The 19,659-nt window shown below is 48.2% G+C and overlaps 1 long non-coding RNA gene across 1 annotated transcript in view; it reads left to right on the forward strand.

Moving 5' to 3' along the window:
- The window catches only part of LOC114222345 (uncharacterized), a 32,750-nt gene extending 18,397 nt beyond the window's left edge, over positions 1-14,353 (forward strand). Inside the window, exon 5 of the long non-coding RNA XR_015766745.1 lies at positions 14,109-14,353. This is a non-coding gene — a long non-coding RNA (uncharacterized LOC114222345). The remainder of the gene's footprint in view (positions 1-14,108) is intronic.
- The last annotated feature ends 5,306 nt before the right edge of the window (positions 14,354-19,659 follow it).

The raw sequence follows: 19,659 nt of genomic DNA on the forward strand, positions 1-19,659 counted from the left end.
CTCCCTCGGAGTGGAAGCGGGCAGCCACTTCTCAGTGTAAGTATGGGGGAAGGAACCCCAGATGCATAGCTCAGCCCTTCTCCTCCTTGGCAGCTGGCCTCCTGAACATGCCATGGGCTCTGTTCTCCATGGTTTACAGGGACAGTCCCCTATCCAGAGGCCTGCCTCAACCTGTGTGGGTACCTGCCGAATTCTGTTCTCTTACCTACAGATACAAACCACTGACTCCAACAAAAAAATTGATCAGCGATAAAGTTACTACTTTTGATCCCGTATGTTCGATTTCTTCTTGCCCATCTCTCACTCAGGGCTTTGTAAGGAATGAGGGGTGCCCTTTATTATATCCTCTTGGATTCCCAAACTATTACCTCAGTTAATCCTAATAAGAATTCATTAGAAGACTACTCTTCTCTCAGATGAGGAAACTAAGCTGCCCTCGTTTGGCCCCTCGGTGGAAGAACCCAATGTGTGGTCTTCGTTGAGGATTGGGTGGAATGAGAGCACGTGAGAGCGTTTGCAAACTGTTCCAGCTCTACAAACAGAAGGCCGGAGGGCGGTGGATCTGGCTTTGCCACTCCCTGGCAGAAGGGCCCGGAACCAGGGCTTTCCGACCTCCGGTTCCTTTACCAGGGAAGTGAGGGGTCCCCCCGCTGCTCTGAGTTCTGTGACCGTGAGTCAGTGATGACCAGCCACCCACTGTCTCCCCTGGCTTCCTCTGCGTCACGGACGTCTTCGGATGCTGGCTTCTCCCCCGACTGAGCGAGGTCCAGTCCCTGGGGACACAAGGCGCTTGAAACTCCCCTCCGCCCCCCATTTAAAGGGCGGGGCTTTCTCCGGTCGGCCGCTCGGTGGCTTTTGTTGCCACAGCAACAAAACAGGCGCCCACACTTCCGTTTCCGGGAGGGTGACGCAAGCCGCGGGGTTGGCGCTGTGCGTGCTGCCGGGGCTCTCCCCGCTCCGGGCTCTGCCGCGCTTCGCAGCGTCCTCGCCGGGGCCGGACGACGGGGCCGGAACCCACCGCGGCCGTCCCTACCGGCTGGTGCCGGAGGAAGTGAAGCCAGGCGCGGGCTTCCCCTGAAAAAATGCACAGCTCCATTAGGTCAGCCTTCGAAGGAAAATTCTCAAGAAATCCAGGCTCAGCCTAAGAGCCTGATTCAGAACAGTGAGTTCTGCCTCATTGCAAAAGTCTGTCCTTTTGGTTTGGTTATCAGGGTACGGGTCGATGGAGAACTTGTGGCAGGCCTTGACTTACGATAAGTTTCATCTGATTCCGAAATTCAGCGGTTTAACGCCGGAACAAGACAAACTAGCAAAGAACAGGAAGTGGAAAAAACATTTTGCCTACTGGAAACCACCTTTTGTTCACCTGCATTTCTCCAAAACAGCAGTCCAAGTAGCCCGGATACCTCCCTTTCTGGGGGGTAGCCCCAGATGGTGGATTCCCCCAAAGGGACTTTGTCGACGAGTTTGACGCCCCGGTTTTTCGGTAGAGAGTTCAAGAGGCGTCAGTTAGGGGAACTTGAGGTTGGGTCTCCCTGCTTGTATTAACAAGGTGGCTCACTCTTTTTTTTTTTTTTTTGCATTTTCTTTTCCTTTTTTTAAAGATTTTATTTATTTACTTGAGAGAGAGCGCAAGTGAGAGACAGCACGAGCAGTGGGGAGGGGCAGAGGGAGAAGCAGACCCCCCCCCCCCCCCCGAGCAGGGAGCTTGAGGCGGGACTTGATCCCAGGACGCTGGGATCATGAACTGAAGGCAGACGCTTAACTGACTGAGCCACCCAGGGGGTCCCTCTTTTTTTTGCAATTTCTGAAAAAAGAAATTGCTTTGGCCAAGGAGGACAAAAGGAGTAAGACAAGCACAGGTTTGGGAAGTGCAAAAAGGGTGGAGATGTCGGTGTGTACCAGAGGGAAGAGGGCAGGCAGCCAGGATGAGAAAGACGCCTCCGTCCTTCTGACCCTTGACCTCACAGGACCTGTCCCCACTGGCAACCAGCAGACACTTCCTCACGTGGGTGGGGGAGGGTGGCTGTGGCCCTCGGTGGCATTGTTCCCAGAATGGAAAATGTGGGTGTTGGCAACCATATCAAAGGCCTTGGGTTGTTCATAAACCTTTGCACCTCTGATCAGCAGACCGCAGAGCCCAAGGGCTGTTCAAGGTCTGTGGAAGCTTTGGAACAATAGACTTGGCCCCCTGCCGCTCTGTTTGCCTGACTTTCTGAAAGAGGTAAATGGGCCCCCAGACCAATTACCATCCTACTAACCTCCTTGAAGTGGCTCTCACCAATTAAAGGCCGTGCAAGACCAACACCAGTTAGAGACCCCAACTGGACTCTTGGAGGCAGACTTAGAAGGAGGTGAGTGAAGTACTCGCTCTGGCACAGAATTTAAGGGGGTGCCAAAAAAAAAACACCTCAGTCATCAACAGGGCGCCTGGGTGGCTCAGTCGTTAAGCGTCTGCCTTCGGCTCAGGTTGTGATCCCGGGGTCCTGGGATCGAGTCCCGCATCGGGCTCCCTGCTTAGCGGGGAGCCTGCTTCTCACTCTCCCTCTGCCTGCTGCTTTCTCTCTCTGTCAGATAAATAAATAAAAATCTTCAAAATAAAACTCAGTCATCAAAATAAAATTCTAATCTAAAAAATTTTGACACTTTGTTCATTGTGGATTATTTTGCATTAATTTCAGTTTTTGAAATGATTACATCCAAATATTGCTTATCTCAATAACTAAGTTTCAGAACCCCCTCACTCAAATTTTGCACCGAGCTGAGGAACCCACTCTCCTCACCCTAGTCTCAGCCCTGTTGAGAAATGGTGTTGTTCACAGACGCTCCAAAATGATACATGGAAAACGCCCATGATGATTAATCAGGAGGTGAGGATCCTTCAGACGGTGTGGAAAGTGTGGCCCAGAGTACCCAGGCCTAGATAGCAAGCTTGGGCCTTGACATGAGAAAAGTCAGCCTCCTCACGGGCTCCAGACACCTAACAGCTCTGCCAGGGAATGGAGCTGGAAAGCTGCCTCCAAGAGCCCCAGTCCAACCCGCCTGCAATTTTCCAACAGGGAGGCTGGGGCGGTGGGTGGTTGCCTACTTAGCGTCAGCTGAGAAAAATTGGAAAGGCTCCTTTTCCCTAAGGGTCACGGCAGGTATGCTATCAGTAGAGTGGTCAATCCTTTGACTCCTGAAGTTGTCGGGTTTTTTTTTTTCTTTTTAAGATTTTATTTGTTTAGTTTAGAGAGCAGGAGGAAGGGGAGAGGGAGAGAGACGCTTAACCAACTGAGCCACCCAGGCACCCCGAAGTTGTCTTGGTATTAAAGAACCTTCTAGGGGCACCTGGGTGGCTCAGTTGGTTAAGCGTCTGCCTTTGGCTCAGGTCATGATCCCAGGGTCTGGAATGGAGCCCCGCACGGTGCTCCCTGCTCAGCAGGGAGCCTGCTTCTCCCTCTCCCTCTGCCTGCCTGTCTGCCTACTTGTGTTCTCTCTCTGTCAAATAAATAAATAAAATCTTAAAAAAAAAAGAACCTTTCATTAAAATGCAACCATCTCTGTAGGAAGCCTTTATCAGCAGAGATCTTAGCAGAGACAAACTCATTCATTCATTGTTCGTTCGTTCAACAAACATTTACTGAGTACCACACGTCAGACAGGAGTAGGCTCTACCCTGCCCAGGCTCCATGACAGTTAGAAATATCAACTTAGTGTACTAAGGTCAGGCTAGAGACCCAGGCAGGATGGCGGAAGGGCCCCTCAGTCAGTCAGATCTTCCAGCTGGGACTGCAGCTGAGGAAGAGCTGGACTCGGGACAGTGCCGGGTATTACAAGACAGGAGTGCAGAAAGAGACAGAGAGAACCCTCCTGTTGCTCTGTATTCGCCTGGGCTATGTAGGGCCAGAGGAAGCATCCAGCAATTGGCTTTGATTCACGGAGCTCTTGCCGCACAACTCCAGAGGGCGTCATTCTCAGAATACAATGTATCACTCGTGGCATTGGGCAGATTTGGGGGGGCGTTGTGCCGTCACCTGGTAAAGGCTCTGAGAGGGGGGTGAGTTTTTCCCTGAAAGTATGTGGCTGTGGATCTGGGGGCCTTGCACAAGGAAACCTGTCCCTTGGGGTGGGAGGAGAGGAGCCCAGATGGACCCCCACCTCTTGGATCTCTGCCCAGGTCTGCCCTGACATTGTGGGAATTTGCTTGGCTCTGTGGCTCTGGCCCAGGTCCTCCTGTGAGAACGGGGCTGTGACCCCAGTGAGGCAGCCTCCCTGGGAGAAAGAAGCCATTCCAATTGTGCTCGCTTTGATGTGCCTCCCAGGAAGGGGCCGCCTGAGCTAATCATTGATGTGGCCGCCCTGGGAAATGACAGAGAAGGGAGGCCAGGAATGTTTCTGGATCCTGAAACTTCTCACTCTTTTTTGTTTTTAATTGTTTTCTCTCTTTATAAACAATTCACAAACACCGATGCAGCACTTTTGTATACATCATCCTATTTCTTTTTCCTGACAATCTGTTAGGAGAGGCTCTGTTTTTCCCGTTTGCTAGCCAAGGAAATTGAGTCCTAAGAGGTGACATAACTTCCGGATAACTCAGTCAGTAAATGGAAAAGTGAGGACTTGAATGTTACATCTGTGTCTTCCTCCTGTGTCACTCAGCCCTGTGACCCCAAATGCTCCTGTGCCCTAGATGCCTGGGGGTATTCTTTCTCCCCTCCTCACCGTCCTCACATACAACTCACGCCGACTACTTCTACCTGAGAATCTATCTCTAATCTGCCCATTTGGGGGCACCTGGGTGGCTCAGTCGTTGGGCGTCCGCCTTCGGCTCAGGTCATGGTCCCGGGGTCCTGGGATCGAGCCCCTGCATCGGGCTCCCTGCTCGGCGGGAAGCCCGCTTCTCCCTCTCCCACTCCCCCTGCTTGTGTTCCCTCTCTCTCTGTCAAATAAACAAATAAAAAATATATATATTTTAAAAACCTGCCCATTTTTCTCTACCTCCCTGCCGCCATCCTAGTGCGGGCCAACCCTCAGGGATGCCCTCCTCACAGATCTCAGCGGCCACTCTGGCGCTCCTCTTGCATTTTTTCCCTCTCCTTCCTGTGTGTCCTCGGGCAGGTTTCTTAACCTCTCAGCGCCTGAGTGTGATCTCTGCAAAATGGAAATGAGAATAGCACCACCCTGCTGGCTCGTGCTAAGGATCTGGCGTGAGCCTGTGCTTCGAGCAGTCCCCAGCGTAGTGCCTTCCAAGAGAAAGACCCAGCTGAGACTCACGTGTCACTTAACTTTTCTAGTCACCCTAGTAAAAAGGGTAAAAAGAAATGAACTTAATTTCAGTAGTATAATCGATTTAGCGCCTCATATAAAATAGTATCCATTTAACGTGGAAGCAATATTTTTTTAGCAAGACATTTTATATCCCTTTTTAAAGACGAAGTCCTGAAGTCCAGTGTGCATGTTACACTTACTACATGTCTCAGCTTTTAAGTGTCTAGTAATCACACACGGCCCGTGGCTGGCGTACTGGTTCAGAGCTCTCTAGTGAGGCCTGGAAGCCTACGTGTTCACGCCGATGTGGTTGGGCCGGGGCCTGGGGCCCGGCCTCCAGGCAGGGAGGTTCCTCCTGAGCGCATTGCTCATTCACTGGATTGCATTCACACCCTCAGGCTTTGCCCTCGCCTTTCCCTGCCTACTGCCTTCACTGCAGGAGGGCTCGGGACTGACTCCAGAAGGGCAGAAGCTCTGGCTTCCGTTTCCTGGCAGCAGAGAGCCTTAACGTGAGGCCCGCCAGGCCTTGGTTTTCCTGTCTGCTAATGGGGGAGCCCCTTACACTTAGTTAAACCTAATTATATGGAATCAACCTCGGTATAATTAGCATGTCTGTCGGGGCTCCCCAGGGGTGGGAGGACATATTTTGGTTAAGGAGGGTTCAGGAAATGCCCCTTAAGAGTCTGGAGGAAAGGCATTTCCACATCTCTGGGCCCCCTGCTGAGGAGGAGGGACGCACGAGGAGCCACAGTGGAAGGTGGTGATTAGGGCGGAGTTTCCAGGGCAGAGCAAAGGGGCTCTTGCAGGGTTTAAGACGTCCTTCCCCCTTTTTTTTTCCCCTGCTTCAAAAGAGTTTGGCTGGAAGCGCTTAGAGCCTGGAAGGAGGGTCTGCCTTTCAGCAGGATTTCCTGTCCCCATCCCCAGGGCTGCCCTCCCCTGCCCAAAAGCAGAAGCAAAACACTCTCTTCAAAGGGCTGTGTCAGGCAGGCCCTTGTCCTGGGAGGCGGACGAGCCGCGTCTGCTCGGCTGCCGGCACGGGCTAATTGCTGCTCAGAGGATCTCAGAGACTTGGCTTTGCCCTCCTTGTGTTTCTCAGGAATCCAGCTGTTACGGTTTGCAGGGGCCGCTCTAACACAGCACCACATACTCGCTGGCTTGGAACAGCAGAAATGAGTGTCTCACAGTCTGGGGCCTAGAAGCTGGGTATCACAGTGTCAGTATGGTTAGTTCCTTCTAAGAGCAGTGAGGGAAGGATCTATTCCAGGCCCCTCTCCCAGCTTCTGGTAGCCTCTGGAGATCCTTGGATTGTAGATGATGTTCTTCCTGGATCTCCACATTCACTTTTTTTGCTCTATTCAAGTCAGTCTCTGGGTCCACATGTCTTTTTTTTTTTTTTTTAAGACTTTATTTATTTATTTGACAGAGAGAGACACAGCGAGAGAGGGAATACAAGCAGGGGGGGTGGGAGAGGGAGAAGCAGGCTTCCTGCGGAGCAGGGAGCCCGATGCGGGGCTCAATCCCAGGACCCTGGGATCATGACCGGAGCTGAAGGTAGAAGCTCAACGGCTGAGACCCAGGCACCCCCACATGTCTCCTTCTTATAAGGACCCCAGTCAAATTGGATTAAAGTCCACCCCGATGACCTCATTTAACTTGATTACCTTGGTTAAAGACTCTATCTCCAGGTAGGGCCATACTGAGGGTTAGGACTTCAACATACGGATTGGGGGAGGGGCACAATTCAGTCCATAACACTAGTCTGAACTCCTTTTGCAAGTGTAGGCATCTGCTCTCAGGCCGGGGGGAGCCCAGGAGGTGGGTCAGCTTTTGAGCCTTCCAGGGCCAGTGACCACGTCTTCAAGGGTGTAGTGTATCCGATAGAGCTGCCAGGGTAATCACCGGTAATTACTGAGCCAGCGCCCAGAAACTCAGAATTTCCTGGGGCTGCAGGCGCTACAATGACCAACAAAACTCAGCCTCCACCCTTCAGGAAATGTAATCCAATAGGAGAGATAAGACATTAACCAGATAATAAAATAAGGGCAGTGAAAGGTACAAAGAATAAAGCCATAGAAGAGGGAGGGCTTTCTTGTGGTTGAGAGATAATTGAGATTGATGGAGATTTGCTTTGAACAGTCATTCTGACACCAAAAGTAAAGATGACAAAGGTGAGGCATTCAGGGGGTGGAACTCCAGGGAAAGATGGGCATCTCAGGGAAGACTGGACGGTTTGGCACATCCGGGAGATGGAAGCAGCCAGGCGAGAAAATGGTGGGCGGGCAGGGCAAAGCCTAGCTGTGGTGGGCTCTTCCTGCCAGGCCATGGGGACCCACGGAGAGTTTTCTAGCAGGAGGACAATATAATGCACATCATTTATTAGGGTTCTTAGTCGAGACCATGGGCTGGGAGGAGTTAAAAAGGTAGAGTGGGAATGGTGAAGACAAACCGGAGGCTGGAAGTCGGTCCAAGGGGAGGGGAAAGGCCCGAGTGAGGGCACTCGCTCTGGAAATGCAAAGAAAGAAACGGGAGCAGGGAAGTGGGAAGAAAGATCCCACAGAACTTGACAAGAGTGCGCACTTAGGTTTGGGAGAACAAGGAAGAGAAGACAAAGGTGGCCTCAGCTTTTCGGGTCAGGGCCATTTGGAGAGGGTGGCTACCACGAAGACAAGGACACAGGGAAGTCAAGGGTGTGGCTCTCGGGCTGCTTTCGGGCACTCCCTGCCAGACGGGCCTTCCGCGAGCGGCCTCCAGCTGTGGGCCGGTTAAGGGGAGGAGTGCCAAAAACAGGGGTGGCCTCCCGGACTCCTACCCCAGCCCTCCTGACCTCAGAGGCGGTGTCTTAGTCATTTAAAGGCACAGGCGTGCCTCAAAGGTGTTCTTAATGTCACAGCGAGGAAACGAGACGGGCAGAGGCTTTACAGTGGTCTCACGGAGACAGGGAGAGACTTTACAGTGGTCTCACGGAGACTAGAAAAAACAGAGGTTGCAATGGTGTGAAATGTATAGCTGACAACGTAATCTCAGCCCTAAACTGGCTCAGCATCCCCAGGATGCCTCCCACACAGGCATCCCTTCTCTGGGGGCAAAATAGATGCTCACGTGCAGTCCCTAGGTCTGCCTTTTCTCCCTCTGAAATGCATAAGATACAACTTTTGTGTCCTTAAGAAAGCTTCTCATCTCCTATTGCTCTAGAGCATCCCTGTGTGTGTGCTTGTGTGTGTGCACGCCTGTCTTGTGTGTCTGTGTGTGTGTGCCTATCCGTGTGCTTGTATCTTGTGTGTGCCTGTATGTGTGTGCACTTGTGTGTGTGTGTGTGTGTGGGGGGTCTCTTCCTTCCTACCCTGTCTCAGCCCTCTCTCCCTGCAGGAGGGTTTAAATCCCTTGCTAGCCAGTTCCAGGGCCCTTTGTCTGATCAGCCAGAAACTCTAATGTGGGCGGAGAGACGGCAACAGTGTGATCTGGACATCACTGTCCACTAACAAAGAATAACAGGATTCTGGAAACAAGATTTAGCTAAAACCACCCTTTTTTGGTGATCTGTTATCTCCAAGGGCTAAGAGGGGAAAGCCAAAGTAAGAGATGATGCTATGGCCTCTGCAACCCATGGTCCTGGACATGGCTAACCTGGGTGGGATCTGAGGTGGACTGTAAGCGAACACGATGTAAAATGCAGAGTAGTTAGCGAGTAGTGCGCATGATGCGTTTGGGAGCTTCACGGGGCCAGGGTAACACCTCCTCTAGTCTCAGTGTCTGCTACTTTATAAAAGAATTTAAATTTCATCCAGCAAGGATCCAAATGCACAACAGTAGGGGGATTGGCTTAAACCCTTATCTCTTACCCATATAAAGAAGCACACGGTGAGGGGCTGGGGAAGCACATGACTCTTGATCTCAGGGTTGTGAGATCAAGCCCCATGTTGGGTTGTAGAGATTACTTAGATATAAAATCTTTCTTTCCTTCTTTCTTTCCATATTTTTTTTAGAGATTTTATTTATTTGACAGAGAGAGAGAGAGACTGAGAGAGAGGGAACACAAGCAGGGGAGTGGGAGAGGGAAAAGCAGGCTCCCCACTGAGCAAGCAGCCCCACACCGGACTCGATCCCTGGACCCTGAGATCATGACCTGAGCTGAAGGCAGATGCTTAACCTACTGAGCCACCCAGGCGCCCCTAGAAATAAAATCTTAAAAAAGAAAGAAAGAAACGCGCGGTCGCCACTAGACGGGAGGTGGCAGAAGCCGCTATCCTGACCTGGAAAAATGTTCACGATCTGCTCTTGAGTCTATGTAAAGTAACATCTAGTTTTTTTTGCGAGGGAAAAGCGTATGTATACTAAATGTTGGAAGTAGCTATGTCCTGGTTGTATTATGGGTGACTTTTCTCTCTCTTTAAAAAAAAAAAAATTAAGATTATTTTTCTTCTTTAAACATTTTTTTTCTTCAATGAAAATACACTACTTGTGAAATTTTAAAATGAGTAACATTATTTAACAATAACACACGCCCTCAGGAATATTTCTTTGGTGTTTCATCGGAGAGCCGAATTCGATGAGGAGCATCTCTTGACCGCCCAAGTCAGCCACGCTCCCCGCCCCCACCGCTTTCGGTCTCAAAGCCGGGGGCGGGCGGTGGGGGTGGGTTCCTCCGGGGGTTTCTCCGGCGAGCGGTGCTGGGAACCCCGGGGAGCTGCCTTCATTAGGAGAGGGAGGGGTCTTAGGTCTAGCGACTCTTGTTCTCAAATGCCCAGTTAATCGGGTCCCGTAGGAGGTAGGAATTGGCCTTCCTTTCTCTCTCCTTCTGGTTTCCAGCTGCCTCCCGCGCCTCTCAGGAATACGTTTTCTTCTGGTTTCAGTCCCATGACTTTGCCCTCCGGGTGCTACTGTACCCACGCCAGCTGGTTAGCAGGACTGGTTTTTAGGGTGAGTGTGCAGGTTAACAGGGGTTTAAGTGCCATGAGAAAGGCAAGAGTAAAGTTAGAAGGTCGCCAGGAAATCGCGGGCCTCCCGATGTTGCCTGGTGTGAGCGACGGTGCAGGCAGTGGGCGGCGAGCGCTCAGGGACTGGAGAGCAGGGTCCCCCGCGGCAACACTCTCAGGGGCATGAGCGGGGGCGGGGGTCCTCAGACAGCTACGCAGACTTTTGCTATTGCTTTGAAAGGTTAAATGGGTCGCCCCCCCCCCACCTGCTCTCTCCTGCCTTGCCCTCCGAGGGATACGGTCCCTGCAGGTGAGGGGCCCTCTGGAGTTCCAGTAGTTTCCGTCGCGGGAACTTTAGAAAGCTGTTTCGTCGCAGGACTGCCTGTTCTTTGTGAATCTTTACTACGAGCTAGCATAAGGGGAGATCTTACCTGGAGAAAAGGGGAGCCCTGAGGACACCCAGACTCTCCAGGACCCGGGGCGCAGCCTTTGAACTCTTTTTGGCTGCTTGGGTTTCTTTTTTTTCCCTCTCTTCTAAGGATAAAATAATTCCGACCTACCAATCCCAGGGGGTACAGTCAGAAAATAGGGAGCAGTGGTTTCTAGCTCTGCCTGTGACTTGGGCTAATTACTTAATTTCTCTGAGCTTCAGGTTCTTCACATGCAAAAGGAAATGTGAACAGTGTATGCTTTGGAGTTGTTGTGAAATAACGCATCCTAAAGAATTTAGAGGACAGTGCTGGGAACATACAAAGCAGGGATGAACCTGAAAAGCATGTCACAACTAGCAAGGGCAGACAGCGTCCTTCTTACCAGAATAGAGGGCAAGACTGTGGGAGCAGCTTCTGGAGGCCCTTTTGGTACCAGGCATTGGCTCATTAGCTGCTGGAAGGTGGGGAATTTCCAGAGAGGGGCTGGGGTGATGAGGAGGGTAATGGCTTTTTATCAGCAAGTGCGAAGAAGTTACATAAACAGTTTAACAATCAAGTATGGCGTATAGCACCCGAATATTAATTGTAATTCTAAGTGCTAGATATCAATGATTAATTAGCATAAAGAAATGTTAGCTACAGGGTTTTTAGAGCTAGATTCCCTCTTCCCCAATGTGTGGGCGTGTGTGCATGTGTGCACGTGTGTGCGTGCATGCACGCGCACACACAGATGTGTTTCTTAAGTTTTAAGACAGAAAGACCAGAAAGCACTTAGGAAAGGGAGGGGACCAGCATGTGTCAGATTGGGATGGCGGTGCTCTGGGATCTGGGAGTGTGTGTGCATGCGCGTGCACACCCCAGTCTACACAGGGCCACTGCTTTCTGATGAGCCAGAACTCTGTTTGCCAGGTTGACAGGGCCTCACTGTCATGCCCTGCCCAGTGTGGATTCTGCAGTCACCAGACTGCTGGGCGGGTAGATGGGAAAAGACCCTGGGCTTTGGTGACTAAGTTTGCTAGAGCTGGCTTAAGCAATAGAAATTTATTTTCTTAGGTGCATCTGGGTGGCTCAGTGGGTTAAGTGTCTGCCTTTGGCTCAGGTCATGATCTTGGGGTCCTGGGATCGAGCCTGGGTCAGGCTCCCTGCTCTGCAGGGAGTCGGCTTCTCCCTCTCCCTCTGCCCCTCCCCCCTGCTCCTTCTCCCTCTTTCTTGCTCTCTCTCAAATAAATAAATAAAATCTTTAAAAAATTATTTTCTCACAGTTTTGGAGGCTAGAAGTTTTTTTGTTTGGTTTAGTTTGTTTGTTTGTTTTTTTTTGGAGGCTTGAAGTTTGAGATCAAGGTGTGGGCAGAGTTGGTTCCTTCCGAGGACCCTGAGGGATGGATCTGTCCTAGGCCTCTCTCCTTGGCTTATTGATGGCTGTCTTCTCCCTGTGTCTTCACATCATTCCCTGTGTGGGTCTGCGTCCAAATGTCCTCCTCTTGTAAGGAGACCAGACATATTAGATTAGGGTCCAGCCTAATTATCTCACTTTCTACCCTATCTCCAAATATGGTTACATTCTGAGGTCCGGGGGCTTTAGACTTCACCATACGGAGACTTAATTCTGTCGATAACAGTTTCATTCCTCCCAGTCTGGCATGCCCAGGGCAGCCTGCAGGCTTTTCCATCTGGCACGTGTAGGGTACACACACCTCTGAGATATTCCCCCGTGTCTTCCTTTTCTCATTTCTTATAGGGAAACGTTGGTCAACATTTTGTAAGATATTCCATTGATATGTATCTGTCTGTTTTTGGAACCATTTCAGAGTCACCTCTAAATACTTCAGGATACATTTCCAAAAGTAAATGAAGGGGAAAAGGGCATCCTTTACACAGCCACAATGCCCTTATCATACCTACCAAGAATTCCCTACATCACTGAAGAGCCCATATTCAAATTTCTTCACCAGCCAAGACACACACATTGAAAATGGTCCTGTCTCTTCAGTATCCTGTATCTTTTCATCTTGAATACGTTCCCTCACCTTTTATTTTTGCAATGTTGACTTTTTGAAGACACAAAGCCACATTAGAATGTTCCACACCCTGGTGTTGTCTGATCATCCCCCTTGAGGTGGCGTTTTATTTCAGGTCATTATGGTAAGTAGCCACATGAAAACCACTTATTTACTGTAAAATGGTTGTTGAAGACAGAACCTGGTGTGACTGCAGTTCCTTATGTACGGGCCATACGAGAAAATTTCACCAGAATTGAGTGCCAGGAAAGAGTTGTGTCTCCCCATACAAATTGGCACTTTCTTTTCTTTCCTTTTTTTTTTTAAATTTTTTAAGTTTATTTGAGTAATCTCTACACTCATCATGGGGCTCGAACTCATGACCCCGAGGGCAAGAGCCGCACACTCGTCCCATCAAGCCAGCCAGTCGCCCTGGCATTTTATTTTTTTTCTGATGAGAGCCAGGAAACTTACTGTCTCTCTTTTTATTCAAGAAACGTACAAATTTATAACTGTGGTAAGTTTTGGGGGCATCACATCTGCTTCTCCTTTTTTCTTTAATCCTGGGTTCTATTTTGTTAAGTCTATTGTATCTTTCACTGTAAATCCTCTTCAAATTTTTAAAAGTTTATTATTATTTTTATTAATTTCTACCCCCAGTGTGGGGCTGGAATTTATGACCCTGAGATCAAAAGTCTCATGCTCTTCTGACTGAGCCAGCCAGGTGCCCCTTAAATTATTTTTTGTTTGTTTGCTTTAAAGATACAGGATATAAATAAATCCAACTGATTTCCCCAAGGCCTTTCCTTTACCTCCAAGTTAAGAGATGAAGAGCTCCTCCAAAGGTACTTTGCAGCCAACTCCTTTCAGGGAACCAAAGGATTGAAGAAAACTTCGGAAGACCAAGCCTCTCCCCTGCACAGAGCACTCTTCAGCGTAGTCATGATTTAACACTGACCCTGTCTTCTGACAGTGAACAGGAAGTCTGCTCCACTTGTCAGTTTCCTAAGATGATCCTGGCTCTCCGAGAGTAACTTCAGGCCCGTGTGTACTTGCCAACGTTTAATTGTCCACCAAGCTCTGTGCCGGGAACAGCGAAAAATTGAAGGAAGCGGTTATGGCTTCTGACCTATAGGATTTAGGATTTATGGATCATTTATATATCCTGGAGATTACAATAGCTCTTGATTTTCAAGGACTTAAACACACCCATCTAAGGGGGCTACTAATCTCTGTGGAAATTTGATAGCCAGACACACCATGAGGTCTGATTTTAGCAGCTGCTTATTAGTGCTTATTATGTGCCGGGAACTTAAGTGTATTGTTATTTAATCCTCTGAACAATTATGGACTCTTAAACACGAGTGGCTACCTTTTCTAAGCTAGAAAACCAGAGGTTCAGAGGTGCTAAGTAACTAGCCTGAGTAAGTAGTAAAGCTAGGATGTGAACCTACATCTATCACTTAGCTAAGCTCATTCTTTAATGTTATACCATATTGTCTGTGTTTTGTTCCTAGCGCAGAAGAAAGTGAGAGGAGAAAGACACTACTGCAAAACTCAGAGTTGGGGGAGAGAAAGAATTTATTATGCTTTTGACTTGGCTCTGGACCCATGGGGCCGGGCTGTTCGAGGACGGGACTGGAGATGGGTTGAGTCTGGCTTTTTCTTGGTCTTTTGGCTGCCAGTGGCACTTGTCGGTTATGCGGGGCAGCAGCAACACCATCTGGCCACACAGGCTTCCTCCAGAAGGCCCGACCCACAGCCTGCTCCCCTTACACTCACAGAACAGAAGCATCAGCAGCCCCACACCAGAAGGCTTGCCAAGAACTCAGATCCTTATTCAATAAAATGTATGTGGTTGAAGAGAAAGTTTGTGATTTGAATATGTATGTAGGCAGAGCGGCTTCCTGCCCCTTGATTATCTCTACTAATGAGGTCATTGGGACGCGGATGTGAAATCCTCCCCATACCCAGACCGTGTGCACTCCGGAGGGGCTTTATCTCCTCTGGAAATTGTGAGGTCAAGAGGTGTTAACTTAGGGTTCCTCCCTGGGCTTTGGGAAATCCCTGAAATTCTATGCACACTTTATATTTGTGTATATATGTACATCTTTCTAGGAAGAGGGTCCTCAATTGTTGTAAGATTTTCAAGGTCGGGGACCCCTAGAGGTTAAGAATCATTACTTTGGGACATATTCAGATAATGTTTTGTTGGTTTAATATTAACTTGAGCTAATTTAAAATTACTTTACCTTCCCTAAGAGATTTCTGTTCAGTTGTCTTGGGATTTGGTTAGGTTGTGGGGAAAATGTTAAGTAGAATGAACAATGCGTCACTGATTAACCAGTGAAAAGCTTAACAGAGCAGTTAAGAGTCCAGGGTCTGGAGCGAGACTGGGGTGGGGGTGGGGTTCAGACCCAGCTTTGCTGCTCTGTAACCCCAAGGCCTTGGGCACATTATTTAAATTCTGAGCTTCAGTTTTTTCTCTGTAGAATGGGTTGGTAACTACATTACTACCTCATAGCATTGTTGTGAGGAGTAAGTGGGCGAATCCACACAAAGCCCTTAGCACCACATGAGGTCAGCCATTATTAGGATCTGTTCTATTATTCCTTATTAAAGAGAGTGGAATTGTTATTGGTGGCAGTGTCCTGGTGGCAAGGAGATGTCAAGGCTGTCCTTCCAATTCCTGCATATGCTCAGAACGCGATGGGTTGGAGCGCCCAGGTGGCTCAGTCGGTTGAGTGGCTGCCTTTGGCTCAGGCCATGATCCCAGGGTCCTGAGATCAAGCCCTGCATGGGGCTCCCTGCTCAGCGGGGAGCCTGCTTCTCCCTCTCCCTCTGCTGCTCCACTCATGCTCTCACTTTCTCAAACAAATTAAAAAAAAAGAACACTCTGGGCCCTCCTACCTCACCCCTCCCTTCTCCCAGATCATTATTTTTTTTAAAGGTATTTATTTATTTTCATAATCTCTGCACCCAGTGTGGGGTTTGTACTCACAGCCCTGAGATCAAGAGCTCCACACTCCTCCAGCTGAGCCAGCCAGGCGCATTTTCTTCCAGATCATTTAAAGCTGGCTTGGTCTTGGGGCGCCTGGGTGGCTCAGTTAGTTAAGTGTCTGCCTTCATCCCAGGTCATGATCCCAGGGTCCTGGGATCCAGCCCTGCATCGGGCTCCCTGCTCAGTGGGGAGCCTGCTTCTCCCTCTCTCTCTCTTCCTGCCCCTCCTCCTGCTTCTGGTTTTTTCTGTGTGTCAAGTAAATAAATAAAATCTTAAAGAAAGAAAGAAAGAAAGAAAGAAAGAAAGAAAGAAAGAAAGAAAGAAAGAAAGAGAGAAAGAGAGAAAGAGAGAAAGAGAGAAAGAGAGAGAGAGAGAGAGAGAGAGAAAGAAAGAAAGAAAGAAAGAAAGAAAGAAAGAAAGAAAGAAAGAGAAAAAGAAAGAAAGAAAGAAAGAAAAAGAAAGAAAGAAAGAAAGAAAAAGAAAAAGAAAGAAAGCTGGCTTGGTCTTAAGGCCAAATCAAGAACCACTTTCTCTGTATCTCCCAGCACATTCCATATTCCAGCCTGGTTTATTTCTTTCTTCTCAATAGCCTATAACCTATATATTAGAAATGGAGCATTCCTCCTATATCAGACACTATATATATATATATATATATATATGTATGTATATATCATATATGTAATAATTATATATGATATATATTTTTTGGTCCTTACAACAACCCTGTGAGACATCTCATTAAGAAATACCTTATTGGGGCACCTGGGTGGCTCAGTTGGTTAAGCGACTGCCTTCAGCTCAGGTCATGATCCTGGAGTCCCGGGATCGAGTCCCGCATCGGGCTCCCTGCTCAGTGGGGAGTCTGCTTCTCCCTCTGACCCTCCCCCCTCTCATGCTCTCTCTCCCATTCTCTCTCTCAAATAAATAAAATCTTTTAAAAAAAACAGAAATACCTTATTAACCCAATTTTACAGATGAAGAAATTGAGGCAGACAGGTAAGTAATTTTGCCTAAATTTTAAATCCACAAAGCTAGAAAACAGCGAATCTGAGATTAAGGTCTAGATACCTTCAAAGCCAATCTGGTTTGCTGTGTTATTTAGTTATTTACTTACTTGCAACTTCATTTATAGTATTATCTTACAGTATTTAGGTTTTCATGTTATTTTACCTTAAGAAGTCTGTAAATTTGTTGAAGACAAAAATAATTCATTATACTATTTTTCATACCTTGCAGTACCTATGACATTTCTTAGGTATAATCGATATCCCATAAATACTTGTCTATGGGTTATTGAATGGGGGCACCTGGCTGGCTCAGTTGATGGATTGTGTGACTCTTGGTCTCAGGGTCCTGAGTTCAAGCCCCAGGTTGGGTGTGGAGCCTACTTAAAAAAAAATGTGTGTATATATATATATATATATATATATATACACACACACACACACACACACACACACACAAACACACACACACTCACATATATGGGTTATTGAATGATTATGTGTATATATATGGGAAACAGCTGAAATACATTGTGTGATTTATTTAATAATTTAACTACTTTCTTATACTCTAAGCAGATAGGGTTTTTCAAAGTATCATTTCTAGGGGTGCCTGGGTGGCTCAGTCGGTTAAGCATCTGCTTTGGGCTCAGGTCATGATCCCAGATTCCTGGGATCGAGCCCTGCGTCGGGCTCCCTGATCAGCGGGGAGCCGGCTTCTCCTTGTCCCTCTGCCCCTCACCCTGCTTGTTCTCTCTCTCAAATAAATAAAATCTTAAAAAAAAGTATCATTTCTATGAAACAAATTTTATTTTATTTTAAAGTTTTATTTATTTATTTTAAAGAGAGAGCGAGAGACAGAGCACACTAGAGCCTGCGGGGGGGGGGGGCAGAGGTAGAGAATCCTTTTTTTTTTTTCTTTTTTTTAAGATTTTTATTTATTTATTTGACAGAGACACAGCCAGAGAGGGAACACAAGCCGGGGGAGAAAGCAGGCAGCGGGGAGGCCGACGCGGGGCTCCATCCCAGGACCCTGGGATCATGACCTGAGCCAAAGGCAGACGCCTAACGACTGAGCCACCCGGGTGCCCCAGAGGGAGAGAACCCTTAAGCCGACTTCCCACTGAGCACAGAGCCCAATGTGGGGCTGGATCCTACAACCCATGAGATCACAACCCAAGCAGAAACCAAGTGTTGGACATTCAACTGACTGAGCCACCCAGGCGCCCCTATTTATTTTTTTAAGTAAACACTACATTCAATGTGGGGCTCAAACTCATGACTCCGAGATCAAGAGTTGCACGCTCTACTGATTGAGCCAGCCAGGCGCCCTTCTGAAACAAAACTTAAGCATAAATAATGTGCTACTATTAATGCTACACTCTTTCTAATGTATCTATAGAAAGAATAAAAATATAGCTGAATAGTACAAGAGGTTTGTACCTGAAATTTAAGTGCTCAGCATGAAGCCTGGCGTGAAATAAGGAATTATTATTGTTATTGTTATAATGCTGGATGTGCAGTTATCACCTATTAGTATTGTCAAAGAGCTACTTGTTCTGAGGGAACTTCTTTCTTCCTTAGAGAGAGAGAGAGAGAGAGAGTATGTGCGCGCGCTCGTGCAAGCAGCAGGGGCAGGGGCAGAAGGAGAGGGGGAGAGAGAGGCTCTTAAGCAGGCTCCATCCCCAGTGCAGAGCCTGACGCAGGGCCCAATCTCACGTCCCTGAGATCAGGACCTGAGCCAAAATCAAGAGTTGGATGCTTAACTGAATGAGCCACTGAGGTGCCCCAGTCTGAGGGAATTCTTAACTCTAGCTTCAAAATATTGCAAAGAGGAATATTCTCTGTTCTGTTTGCCTTAGCTCCTTATGCAGCTTTAGAGTAAGTGTTATCGCCATTTTTGCTCATGAGAAACCTGAGGCTCAGGGAGGTGGTGCTATTTGCCCAGGGAGGGGTGGAACCAGAATTTAAAGCACTGTGTTGGTCTCCCAAACCCCAGCTCTTCTGCTAGTAACACAGATACTATTACTGTGTAACAAACGACCCCTTCTGGTAGCAGTTTAAAACAATAAACATTTGTTATCTTAGGTGGTTTCTGAGGGTCAAGAACCCAGGAGCACATAGCTGGAATTGCAGCCAAGCTGTTTAGCGGGGCCTCAGTCACTGAGAGGCTTGACTGGGGCTGGAGCTCAGAGCTTCCCAGCTCGCTCATATGGTGGCTGGTGGGTACCGTTCCTTGCTGGCTGTTGCCTAGAGGTCCCAGTTCCTTACCATGTAAGGCTTTCCATACCCTTCCTGAATGTTCTCAAAACATGACAGCTGCATCTTCTGTGAGTGATAAGAGCGACAGTCTAAGACAGAAGTCACAGTATTTTAAAACCAAGTTTTGGAAGTGACTTATCAGTCACTTTTGGGGGATGCTGTTGGTTACTTAGACCAACCCTGGTGGAATGTGGGAGGAGATTGTGTAAGACTGTGACTACCAGGAGGCATGGTTCACTGGGGGCCATCTTGTTCCCTCCTCTTGGAAGGAATTTTGGCAGATCTTTGTAAACTTTACCAACCCATGGAATATGGCCAAAGTGATGCTGTGTGATTTCCAGGGCTAGTTCATAAAAGGCATGAGGTTTTCACTGGGATTCTCTCTTGGGATGCTTGCCCTTTGATCCTAGCCACCATGTTGGAGGCGGCCCAGGGCACATAAGGAGGCCACATATGAGTGTTCCAGCTGACTCTCAGTCAACGGTCAGCATCAACCAGCAGACATGTGAATGAACAAGGTTTCAGGTGATTTCAGCCTCCAGCCTGCAAGCTTCCAGCTGAGGTCCCAGGCAGCCGCGAGTGGAGATAAGCCATCCCTGCTGTGCCCTGCTTGAATTCCTGGCCCACAGAGAATGTGACAGGTGATATAATGATTGTTGTTTGAAGCCACAAAGTTTTGAGGTATTTTGTTACATGGCTATAGACAGTAGACGTATAATCCTCCCAATACACTGAAAATAGATGACCAATACATTCTGGGTTATACACTTAAAAAAAATGTGAGCCTCCTTATAAGAT

Source organism: Eumetopias jubatus, unplaced genomic scaffold (genome assembly GCF_037043125.1).
Source record: "Eumetopias jubatus isolate StellerSeaLion01/CBP00866 unplaced genomic scaffold, mEumJub1_p1.0 scaffold_14, whole genome shotgun sequence".
NCBI classification, from domain to species: Eukaryota; Metazoa; Chordata; class Mammalia; order Carnivora; family Otariidae; genus Eumetopias; species Eumetopias jubatus.